Below are 13695 nucleotides of genomic sequence, written 5' to 3'. Positions count from 1 at the left end.
CACTGTTTACACTCACACACTGTCGCACTCACACACTGTCGCACTCGCACGCTGTCGCACTCACACGCTGTCGCACTCACACGCTGTCGCACTCACACGCTGTCGCACTCGCACGCTGTCGCACTCACACACTGTCGCACTCGCACGCTGTCGCACTCACACGGTGTCGCACTCACACGCTGTCGCACTCACACGCTGTCGCACTCGCACACTGTCGCACTCACACACTGTCGCACCCACACACTGTCGCACCCACACACTGTCGCACTCACACACTGTTTACACTCACACACTGTCGCACTCACACACTGTCGCACTCACACACTGTCGCACTCGCACACTGTCACACTCACACACTCGCACTCACACACTGTCGCACTCGCACACTGTCACACTCACACACTGTCGCACTCGCACACTGTCGCACTCACACGCTGTCGCACTCGCACACTGTCACACTCACACGCTGTCGCACTCGCACACTGTCGCACTCACACACTGTCGCACTCGCACACTGTCGCACTCGCACACTGTTTACACTCACACACTGTTTACGCTCACACACTGTCGCACTCACACACTGTTTACACACACACTGTCGCACTCACACAATGTTTACGCTCACACACTGTCGCACTCACACACTGTCGCACTCGCACACTGTCACACTCACACACTCGCACTCACACACTGTCGCACTCGCACACTGTCACACACACACACTGTCGCACTCGCACACTGTCGCACTCACACGCTGTCGCACTCGCACACTGTCACACTCACACGCTGTCGCACTCGCACACTGTCACACTCGCACGCTGTCGCACTCACACACTGTCGCACTCGCACACTGTCGCACTCGCACACTGTCACACTCACACACTGTCGTACTCGCACACTGTCGCACTCACGCTGTCGCACTCGCACACTGTCACACTCACACGCTGTCGCACTCGCACACAGTCGCACTCACACGCTGTCGCACTCGCACACTGTCGCACTCACACATTGTCGCACTCACACACTGTTTACACTCACACACTGTCGCACTCACACACTGTCGCACTCACACACTGTTTACACTCACACACTGTCGCACTCACACACTGTTTACACTCACACACTGTCGCACTCACACACTGTCGCACTCACACACTGTTTACACTCACACACTGTCGCACTCACACACTGTCGCACTCACACACTGTTTACACTCACACACTGTCGCACTCACACACTGTTTACACTCACACACTGTCGCACTCACACACTGTCGCACTCACACACTGTCGCACTCGCACGCTGTCGCACTCACACGGTGTCGCACTCACACGGTGTCGCACTCACACGCTGTCGCACTCACACACTGTTTACACTCACACACTGTTTACACTCACACACTGTCGCACTCACACACTGTCGCACTCACACACTGTCGCACTCACACACTGTCGCACTCACACACTGTCGCACTCGCACGCTGTCGCACTCACACGGTGTCGCACTCACACGCTGTCGCACTCACACGCTGTCGCACTCGCACACTGTCACACTCACACACTCGCACTCACACACTGTCGCACTCGCACACTGTCACACTCACACACTCGCACTCACACACTGTCGCACTCACACACTGTCGCACTCGCACACTGTCACACTCACACACTCGCACTCACACACTGTCGCACTCGCACACTGTCACACTCACACACTGTCGCACTCGCACACTGTCGCACTCACACGCTGTCGCACTCACACGCTGTCGCACTCGCACACTGTCGCACTCGCACACTGTCGCACTCGCACACTGTCGCACTCGCACACTGTTTACACTCACACACTCGCACTCGCACATTGTCGCACTCACACACTGTCGCACTCACACACTGTCGCACTCACACACTGTTTGCACTCACACACTGTTTACACTCACACACTGTCGCACTCACACACTGTTTACGCTCACACACTGTTTACACTCACACACTGTTTACACTCACACTGTTTACACTCGCACACTGTCGCACTCGCACACTGTCGCACTCGCACACTGTCGCACTCACACACTGTTTACACTCACACACTGTTTACACTCACACTGTCGCACTCACACACTGTCGCACTCACTCACTGTCGCACTCACGCACTGTTTACACTCACACACTGTCGCACCCACACACTGTTTACACTCTCACACTGTTCACACTCGCACACTGTCGCACTCACACACTGTCGCACTCACACACTGTCGCACTCACACACTGTCGCACTCACACACTGTTTACACTCACACACTGTTTACGCTCACACACTGTCGCACTCACACACTGTTTACACACACACTGTCGCACTCACACAATGTTTACGCTCACACACTGTCGCACTCACACACTGTCGCACTCGCACACTGTCACACTCACACACTCGCACTCACACACTGTCGCACTCGCACACTGTCACACTCACACACTGTCGCACTCGCACACTGTCGCACTCACACGCTGTCGCACTCGCACACTGTCACACTCACACGCTGTCGCACTCGCACACTGTCACACTCGCACGCTGTCGCACCCACACACTGTCGCACTCGCACACTGTCGCACTCGCACACTGTCGCACTCACGCTGTCGCACTCGCACACTGTCACACTCACACGCTGTCGCACTCGCACACAGTCGCACTCACACGCTGTCGCACTCACACGCTGTCGCACTCGCACACTGTCGCACTCACACATTGTCGCACCCACACACTGTCGCACTCACACACTGTCGCACTCACACGCTGTCGCACTCGCACACTGTTTACACTCACACACTGTCGCACTCACACACTGTCGCACTCGCACGCTGTCGCACTCACACGCTGTCGCACTCACACGCTGTCGCACTCACACGCTGTCGCACTCGCACGCTGTCGCACTCACACACTGTCGCACTCGCACGCTGTCGCACTCACACGGTGTCGCACTCACACGCTGTCGCACTCACACGCTGTCGCACTCGCACACTGTCGCACTCACACACTGTTTACACTCACACACTGTCGCACTCACACACTGTCGCACCCACACACTGTCGCACCCACACACTGTCGCACTCACACACTGTTTACACTCACACACTGTCGCACTCACACACTGTCGCACTCACACACTGTCGCACTCGCACACTGTCACACTCACACACTCGCACTCACACACTGTCGCACTCGCACACTGTCACACTCACACACTGTCGCACTCGCACACTGTCGCACTCACACGCTGTCGCACTCGCACACTGTCACACTCACACGCTGTCGCACTCGCACACTGTCGCACTCACACACTGTCGCACTCGCACACTGTCGCACTCGCACACTGTTTACACTCACACACTGTTTACGCTCACACACTGTCGCACTCACACACTGTTTACACACACACTGTCGCACTCACACAATGTTTACGCTCACACACTGTCGCACTCACACACTGTCGCACTCGCACACTGTCACACTCACACACTCGCACTCACACACTGTCGCACTCGCACACTGTCACACACACACACTGTCGCACTCGCACACTGTCGCACTCACACGCTGTCGCACTCGCACACTGTCACACTCACACGCTGTCGCACTCGCACACTGTCACACTCGCACGCTGTCGCACTCACACACTGTCGCACTCGCACACTGTCGCACTCGCACACTGTCACACTCACACACTGTCGTACTCGCACACTGTCGCACTCACGCTGTCGCACTCGCACACTGTCACACTCACACGCTGTCGCACTCGCACACAGTCGCACTCACACGCTGTCGCACTCGCACACTGTCGCACTCACACATTGTCGCACTCACACACTGTTTACACTCACACACTGTCGCACTCACACACTGTCGCACTCACACACTGTTTACACTCACACACTGTCGCACTCACACACTGTTTACACTCACACACTGTCGCACTCACACACTGTCGCACTCACACACTGTTTACACTCACACACTGTCGCACTCACACACTGTCGCACTCACACACTGTTTACACTCACACACTGTCGCACTCACACACTGTTTACACTCACACACTGTCGCACTCACACACTGTCGCACTCACACACTGTCGCACTCGCACGCTGTCGCACTCACACGGTGTCGCACTCACACGGTGTCGCACTCACACGCTGTCGCACTCACACACTGTTTACACTCACACACTGTTTACACTCACACACTGTCGCACTCACACACTGTCGCACTCACACACTGTCGCACTCACACACTGTCGCACTCACACACTGTCGCACTCGCACGCTGTCGCACTCACACGGTGTCGCACTCACACGCTGTCGCACTCACACGCTGTCGCACTCGCACACTGTCACACTCACACACTGTTTACACTCACACACTGTCGCACTCACACACTGTCGCACTCACACACTGTCGCACTCACACACTGTCGCACTCGCACGCTGTCGCACTCGCACGCTGTCACACTCACACGGTGTCGCACTCACACGGTGTCGCACTCACACGGTGTCGCACTCACACGGTGTCGCACTCACACGGTGTCGCACTCACACTGTCGCACTCACACACTGTCGCACTCACACACTGTTTACACTCACACACTGTTTACACTCACACACTGTTTACACTCACACACTGTCGCACTCACACACTGTTTACACTCTCACTGTTTACACTCACACTGTTTACACTCACACTGTCACACTCACACTGTCGCACTCGCACACTGTCGCACTCTCACTGTCGCACTCGCACACTGTCACGCTCACACACTGTCGCATTCGCACACTGTCGCACTCGCACACTGTCACACTCACACACTGTCGCACTCACACACTGTCGCACTCACACACTGTCGCACTCGCACACACTCGCACTCACACACTGTCGCATTCGCACACTGTCGCACTCACACACTCGCACTCACACACTGTCGCATTCGCACACTGTTGCACTCACACACTCGCACTCACACTGTCGCACTCGCACACTGTCACACTCACACACTGTCGCACTCGCACACTGTCGCACTCACACACTGTCGCACTCGCACTGTCGCACTCTCACTGTCGCACTCACTGTCGCACTCTCACTGTCGCACTAGCATACTGTCGCACTCGCACACTGTCGCACTCGCACACTGTTTACACTCACACTGTTTACACTCGCACAGTCGCACTCACACACTGTTTACACTCGCACACTGTTTACACTCACACACTCGCACTCACACACTGTCGCACTCACACTGTTTACACTCACACACTGTTTACACTCACACACTGTCGCACTCACACACTGTCGCACTCACACACTGTTTACACTCACACACTGTCGCACTCACACACTGTCGCACTCACACACTGTCGCACTCACACACTGTTTACACTCACACTGTTTACACTCACACACTGTTTACACTCACACACTGTCGCACTCACACACTGTTTACACTCACACACTGTTTGCACTCACACACTGTCGCACTCGCACACTGTTTACACTCGCACACTGTTTACACTCACACACTGTTTACACTCACACACTGTCGCACTCGCACACTGTCGCACTCGCACACTGTCGCACTCGCACACTGTTTACACTCACACACTGTCGCACTCGCACACTGTCGCACTCGCACACTGTCGCACTCGCACACTGTTTACACTCACACACTGTCGCACTCGCACGCTGTCGCACTCGCACACTGTTTACACACACACTGTCGCACTCACACACTGTCGCACTCGCACACTGTCGCACTCGCACACTGTCGCACTCACACACTGTTTACGCTCACACACTGTTTACACTCACACACTGTCGCACTCACACACTGTTTACACTCACACACTGTCGCACTCACACACTGTTTACACACACACTGTCGCACTCACACAATGTTTACGCTCACACACTGTCGCACTCACACACTGTCGCACTCACACACTGTTTACACTCACACACTGTTTACACTCACACTGTTTACACTCGCACACTGTCGCACTCGCACACTGTCGCACTCGCACACTGTCGCACTCACACACTGTCGCACTCACACACTGTTTGCACTCACACACTGTTTACACTCACACACTGTCGCACTCACACACAGTTTACACTCACACACTGTTTACACTCACACTGTTTACACTCACACACTGTCGCACTCACACACTGTTCACACTCACACACTGTTTACACTCACACTGTTTACACTCACACACTGTCGCACTCACAAACTGTTCACACTCGCACACTGTCGCACTCACACACTGTTTACACTCGCACACTGTCGCACTCGCACACTGTTTACACTCACACACTGTCGCACTCGCACACTGTCGCACTCGCACACTGTCGCACTCGCACACTGTTTACACTCACACACTCGCACTCGCACATTGTCGCACTCACACACTGTCGCACTCACACACTGTCGCACTCACACACTGTTTGCACTCACACACTGTTTACACTCACACACTGTCGCACTCACACACTGTTTACACTCACACTGTTTACACTCGCACACTGTCGCACTCGCACACTGTCGCACTCGCACACTGTCGCACTCACACACTGTTTACACTCACACACTGTTTACACTCACACTGTCGCACTCACACACTGTCGCACTCACTCACTGTCGCACTCACGCACTGTTTACACTCACACACTGTCGCACCCACACACTGTTTACACTCTCACACTGTTCACACTCGCACACTGTCGCACTCACACACTGTCGCACTCACACACTGTCGCACTCACACACTGTTTACACTCACACACTGTTTACGCTCACACACTGTCGCACTCACACACTGTTTACACACACACTGTCGCACTCACACAATGTTTACGCTCACACACTGTCGCACTCACACACTGTTTACACTCACACACTGTCGCACTCACACACTGTTTACACACACACTGTCGCACTCACACACTGTTTACACTCACACACTGTCGCACTCACACACTGTTTACACACACACTGTCGCACTCACACACTGTTTACACTCACACACTGTCGCACTCACACACTGTTTACACACACACTGTCGCACTCACACAATGTTTACGCTCACACACGGTCGCACTCACACACTGTTTTCACTCACACACTGTTTGCACTCACACACTGTCGCACTCGCACTCGCACACTGTTTACACTCGCACACTGTTTACACTCACACACTGTTTACACTCACACACTGTCGCACTCGCACACTGTCGCACTCGCACACTGTCGCACTCGCACACTGTTTACACTCACACACTGTCGCACTCGCACACTGTCGCACTCGCACACTGTCGCACTCGCACACTGTTTACACTCACACACTGTCGCACTCGCACACTGTCGCACTCGCACACTGTTTACACACACACTGTCGCACTCACACACTGTCGCACTCGCACACTGTCGCACTCGCACACTGTCGCACTCACACACTGTCGCACTCACACACTGTCTACGCTCACACACTGTTTACACTCACACACTGTCGCACTCACACACTGTCGCACTCACACACTGTTTACACACACACTGTCGCACTCACACAATGTTTACGCTCACACACTGTCGCACTCACACACTGTTTACACTCACACACTGTTTACACTCGCACACTGTCGCACTCGCACACTGTCGCACTCGCACACTGTCGCACTCACACACTGTCGCACTCACACACTGTTTGCACTCACACACTGTTTACACTCACACACTGTCGCACTCACACACTGTTTACACTCACACACTGTTTACACTCACACTGTTTACACTCACACACTGTCGCACTCACACACTGTTTACACTCACACACTGTTTACACTCACACTGTTTACACTCACACACTGTCGCACTCACAAACTGTTCACACTCGCACACTGTCGCACTCACACACTGTTTACACTCGCACACTGTCGCACTCGCACACTGTTTACACTCACACACTGTCGCACTCGCACACTGTCGCACTCGCATACTGTCGCACTCGCACACTGTTTACACTCACACACTCGCACTCGCACATTGTCGCACTCACACACTGTCGCACTCACACACTGTCGCACTCACACACTGTTTGCACTCACACACTGTTTACACTCACACACTGTCGCACTCACACACTGTTTACGCTCACACACTGTTTACACTCACACACTGTTTACACTCGCACACTCTCGCACTCGCACACTGTCGCACTCGCACACTGTCGCACTCACACACTGTTTACACTCACACACTGTTTACACTCACACTGTCGCACTCACACACTGTCGCACTCACTCACTGTCGCACTCACGCACTGTTTACACTCACACACTGTCGCACCCACACACTGTTTACACTCTCACACTGTTCACACTCGCACACTGTCGCACTCACACACTGTCGCACTCACACACTGTCGCACTCACACACTGTTTACACTCACACACTGTCGCACTCACACACTGTTTACGCTCACACACTGTTTACACTCACACACTGTCGCACTCACACACTGTTTACACTCACACACTGTCGCACTCACACTGTTTACACACACACTGTCGCACTCACACAATGTTTACGCTCACACACGGTCGCACTCACACACTGTCGCACTCACACACTGTTTACACTCACACACTGTTTACACTCACACTGTTTACACTCGCACACTGTCGCACTCGCACACTGTCGCACTCACACACTGTCGCACTCACACACTGTTTGCACTCACACACTGTTTACACTCGCACACTGTCGCACTCACACACTGTTTACACTCACACACTGTTTACACTCACACACTGTCGCACTCACACACTGTTTACACTCACACACTGTTTACACTCACACACTGTTTACACTCACACACTGTCGCACTCACACACTGTTTACACTCACACACTGTTTACACTCACACTGTTTACACTCGCACACTGTCGCACTCGCACACTGTCGCACTCACACACTGTCGCACTCACACACTGTTCACACTCGCACACTGTCGCACTCGCACACTGTCGCACTCGCACACTGTCGCACTCACACACTGTCGCACTCACACACTGTTTACACTCACACACTGTCGCACTCGCACACTGTCGCACCCACACACTGTCGCACTCGCACACTGTCGCACTCACACACTGTCGCACTCGCACACTGTTTACACTCGCACACTGTCGCACTCACACACTGTTTACACTCACACACTGTTTACACTCACACACTGTTTACACTCGCACACTGTCGCACGCACACACTGTCGCACTCACACACTGTTTACACTCACACACTGTTTACACTCGCACACTGTCGCACTCACACACTGTCGCATTCGCACACTGTTTACACTCGCACACTGTCGCACTCGCACACTGTCGCACTCGCACACTGTCGCACTCACACACTGTTTACACTCACACACTGTTTACACTCACACACTGTTGCACTCACACACTGTTGCACTCACACACTGTTTACACTCACACACTGTTTACACTCACACACTGTCGCACTCGCACACTGTTTACACTCACACACTGTTTACACTCACACACTGTCGCACTCGCACACTGTCACACTCACACACTGTTTACACTCACACACTGTTGCACTCACACTGTTTACACTCACACACTGTTTACACTCACACACTGTCGCACTCACACACTGTCGCACTCACACACTGTCGCATTCGCACACTGTTTACACTCGCACACTGTCGCACTCGCACACTGTCGCACTCGCACACTGTTTACACTCACACGGTGTCGCACTCACACACTGTCGCACTCACACACTGTTTGCACTCACACACTGTCGCACACACGCTGTTTCCACACACACCGTTTACACTCACACACTGTTTGCACACACACTGTCACACTCACACTGTCACACTCGCACACTGTCGCACTCACTCAGTGTCGCACTCACACACTGTCGCACTCTCACTGTCGCACTCTCACTGTCGCTCTCACTGTCGTACTCGCACACTGTCACACTCACACACTCGCACTCACACACTGTCGCACTCGCACACTGTCACACTCACACACTCGCACTCACACACTGTCGCACTCGCACACTGTCACACACACACTCGCACTCACACACTCGCACTCACACACTGTCGCACTCACACACTGTCGCACTCGCACACTGTCACACTCACACACTCGCAGTCACACACTGTCGCACTCGCACACTGTCACACTCACACACTGTCGCACTCGCACACTGTCGCACTCACACGCTGTCGCACTCGCACACTGTCACACTCACACGCTGTCGCACTCGCACACTGTCACACTCGCACGCTGTCGCACCCACACACTGTTGCACTCGCACACTGTCGCACTCGCACACTGTCGCACTCGCACACTGTCACACTCACACACTGTCGTACTCGCACACTGTCGCACTCACGCTGTCGCACTCGCACACTGTCACACTCACACGCTGTCGCACTCGCACACAGTCGCACTCACACGCTGTCGCACTCGCACACTGTCGCACTCACACACTGTCGCACTCACACACTGTTTACACTCACACACTGTCGCACTCACACACTGTCGCACTCACACACTGTCGCACTCGCACGCTGTCGCACTCACACGGTGTCGCACTCACACGGTGTCGCACTCACACGCTGTCACACTCACACACTGTCGCACTCACACGCTGTCGCACTCGCACACTGTCGCACTCACACGCTGTCGCACTCGCACGCTGTCGCACTCACACGCTGTCGCACTCACACGCTGTCGCACTCGCACACTGTCGCACTCACACACTGTCGCACCCACACACTGTCGCACTCACACACTGTTTACACTCACACACTGTTTACACTCACACACTGTTTACACTCACACACTGTCGCACTCACACACTGTCGCACTCGCACACTGTCGCACTCGCACGCTGTCGCACTCACACGGTGTCGCACTCACACGGTGTCGCACTCACACTGTCGCACTCGCACACTGTCGCACTCACGCTGTCGCACTCGCACACTGTCGCACTCACACGCTGTCGCACTCGCACACTGTCGCACTCACACGCTGTCGCACTCACACGCTGTCGCACTCGCACACTGTCGCACTCACACACTGTCGCACCCACACACTGTCGCACTCACACACTGTTTACACTCACACACTGTCGCACTCACACACTGTCGCACTCACACACTGTCGCACTCGCACGCTGTCGCACTCGCACGCTGTCGCACTCACACGGTGTCGCACTCACACGGTGTCGCACTCACACTGTCGCACTCACACTGTCGCACTCACACACTGTTTACACTCACACACTGTCGCACTCACATACTGTTTACACTCACACACTGTTTACACACACACTGTCGCACTCACACACTGTTTACACTCTCACTGTTTACACTCACACTGTCACACTGTTTACACTCACACTGTCACACTCACACTGTCGCACTCGCACACTGTCGCACTCTCACTGTCGCACTCGCACACTGTCACGCTCACACACTGTCGCATTCGCACACTGTCGCACTCGCACACTGTCACACTCACACACTGTCGCACTCACACACTGTCGCACTCACACACTGTCGCACTCGCACACACTCGCACTCACACACTGTCGCATTCGCACACTGTCGCACTCACACACTCGCACTCACACACTGTCGCATTCGCACACTGTTGCACTCACACACTCTCACTCACACTGTCGCACTCGCACACTGTCACACTCACACACTGTCGCACTCGCACACTGTCGCACTCACACTGTCGCACTCGCACTGTCGCACTCTCACTGTCGCACTCTCACTGTCGCACTCTCACTGTCGCACTCACTGTCGCACTCTCACTGTCGCACTAGCATACTGTCGCACTCGCACACTGTCGCACTCGCACACTGTTTACACTCACACTGTTTACACTCGCACAGTCGCACTCACACACTGTTTACACTCGCACACTGTTTACACTCACACACTCGCACTCACACACTGTCGCACTCACACTGTTTACACTCACACACTGTTTACACTCACACACTGTCGCACTCACACACTGTCGCACTCACACACTGTTTACACTCACACACTGTCGCACTCACACACTGTCGCACTCACACACTGTTTACACTCACACTGTTTACACTCACACACTGTTTACACTCACACACTGTCGCACTCACACACTGTTTACACTCACACACTGTTTGCACTCACACACTGTCGCACTCGCACACTGTTTACACTCGCACACTGTTTACACTCACACACTGTTTACACTCACACACTGTCGCACTCGCACACTGTCGCACTCGCACACTGTCGCACTCGCACACTGTTTACACTCACACACTGTCGCACTCGCACACTGTCGCACTCGCACACTGTCGCACTCGCACACTGTTTACACTCACACACTGTCGCACTCGCACACTGTCGCACTCGCACACTGTTTACACACACACTGTCGCACTCACACACTGTCGCACTCGCACACTGTCGCACTCGCACACTGTCGCACTCACACACTGTCGCACTCACACACTGTCGCACTCACACACTGTTTACGCTCACACACTGTTTACGCTCACACACTGTCGCACTCACACACTGTCGCACTCACACACTGTTTACACTCACACACTGTCGCACTCACACACTGTTTACACACACACTGTCGCACTCACACAATGTTTACGCTCACACACTGTCGCACTCACACACTGTCGCACTCACACACTGTTTACACTCACACACTGTTTACACTCACACTGTTTACACTCGCACACTGTCGCACTCGCACACTGTCGCACTCACACACTGTCGCACTCACACACTGTTTGCACTCACACACTGTTTACACTCACACTGTTTACACTCAGACACTGTCGCACTCACACACTGTTTACACTCACACACGGTTTACACTCACACTGTTTACACTCACACACTGTCGCACTCACAAACTGTTCACACTCGCACACTGTCGCACTCACACACTGTTTACACTCGCACACTGTCGCACTCGCACACTGTTTACACTCACACACTGTCGCACTCGCACACTGTCGCACTCGCACACTGTCGCACTCGCACACTGTTTACACTCACACACTCGCACACTGTTTACACTCACACACTCGCACATTGTCGCACTCACACACTGTCGCACTCACACACTGTCGCACTCACACACTGTTTGCACTCACACACTGTTTACACTCACACACTGTCGCACTCACACACTGTTTACGCTCACACACTGTTTACACTCACACACTGTTTACACTCACACTGTTTACACTCGCACACTCTCGCACTCGCACACTGTCGCACTCGCACACTGTCGCACTCACACACTGTTTACACTCACACACTGTTTACACTCACACTGTCGCACTCACACACTGTCGCACTCACTCACTGTCGCACTCACGCACTGTTTACACTCACACACTGTCGCACCCACACACTGTTTACACTCTCACACTGTTCACACTCGCACACTGTCGCACTCACACACTGTCGCACTCACACACTGTCGCACTCACACACTGTTTACACTCACACACTGTTTACGCTCACACACTAATTACGCTCACACACTGTTTACACTCACACACTGTCGCAC

At 53.9% G+C, this 13695-nt stretch overlaps 1 protein-coding gene across 1 annotated transcript in view; it reads right to left on the bottom strand.

The window, feature by feature from the left end:
* The window catches only part of LOC144508432 (myosin light chain kinase family member 4-like), a 265392-nt gene that overhangs the window by 121418 nt on the left and 130279 nt on the right, over positions 1–13695 (bottom strand). The window lies entirely within an intron of this gene.

Source organism: Mustelus asterias, chromosome 20, assembly GCF_964213995.1.
Source record: "Mustelus asterias chromosome 20, sMusAst1.hap1.1, whole genome shotgun sequence".
Classification (NCBI taxonomy): domain Eukaryota; kingdom Metazoa; phylum Chordata; class Chondrichthyes; order Carcharhiniformes; family Triakidae; genus Mustelus; species Mustelus asterias.
The sequence above is the reverse complement of the archived record's forward strand: the minus strand, read 5'-3'. Positions and strand labels throughout refer to the sequence as shown.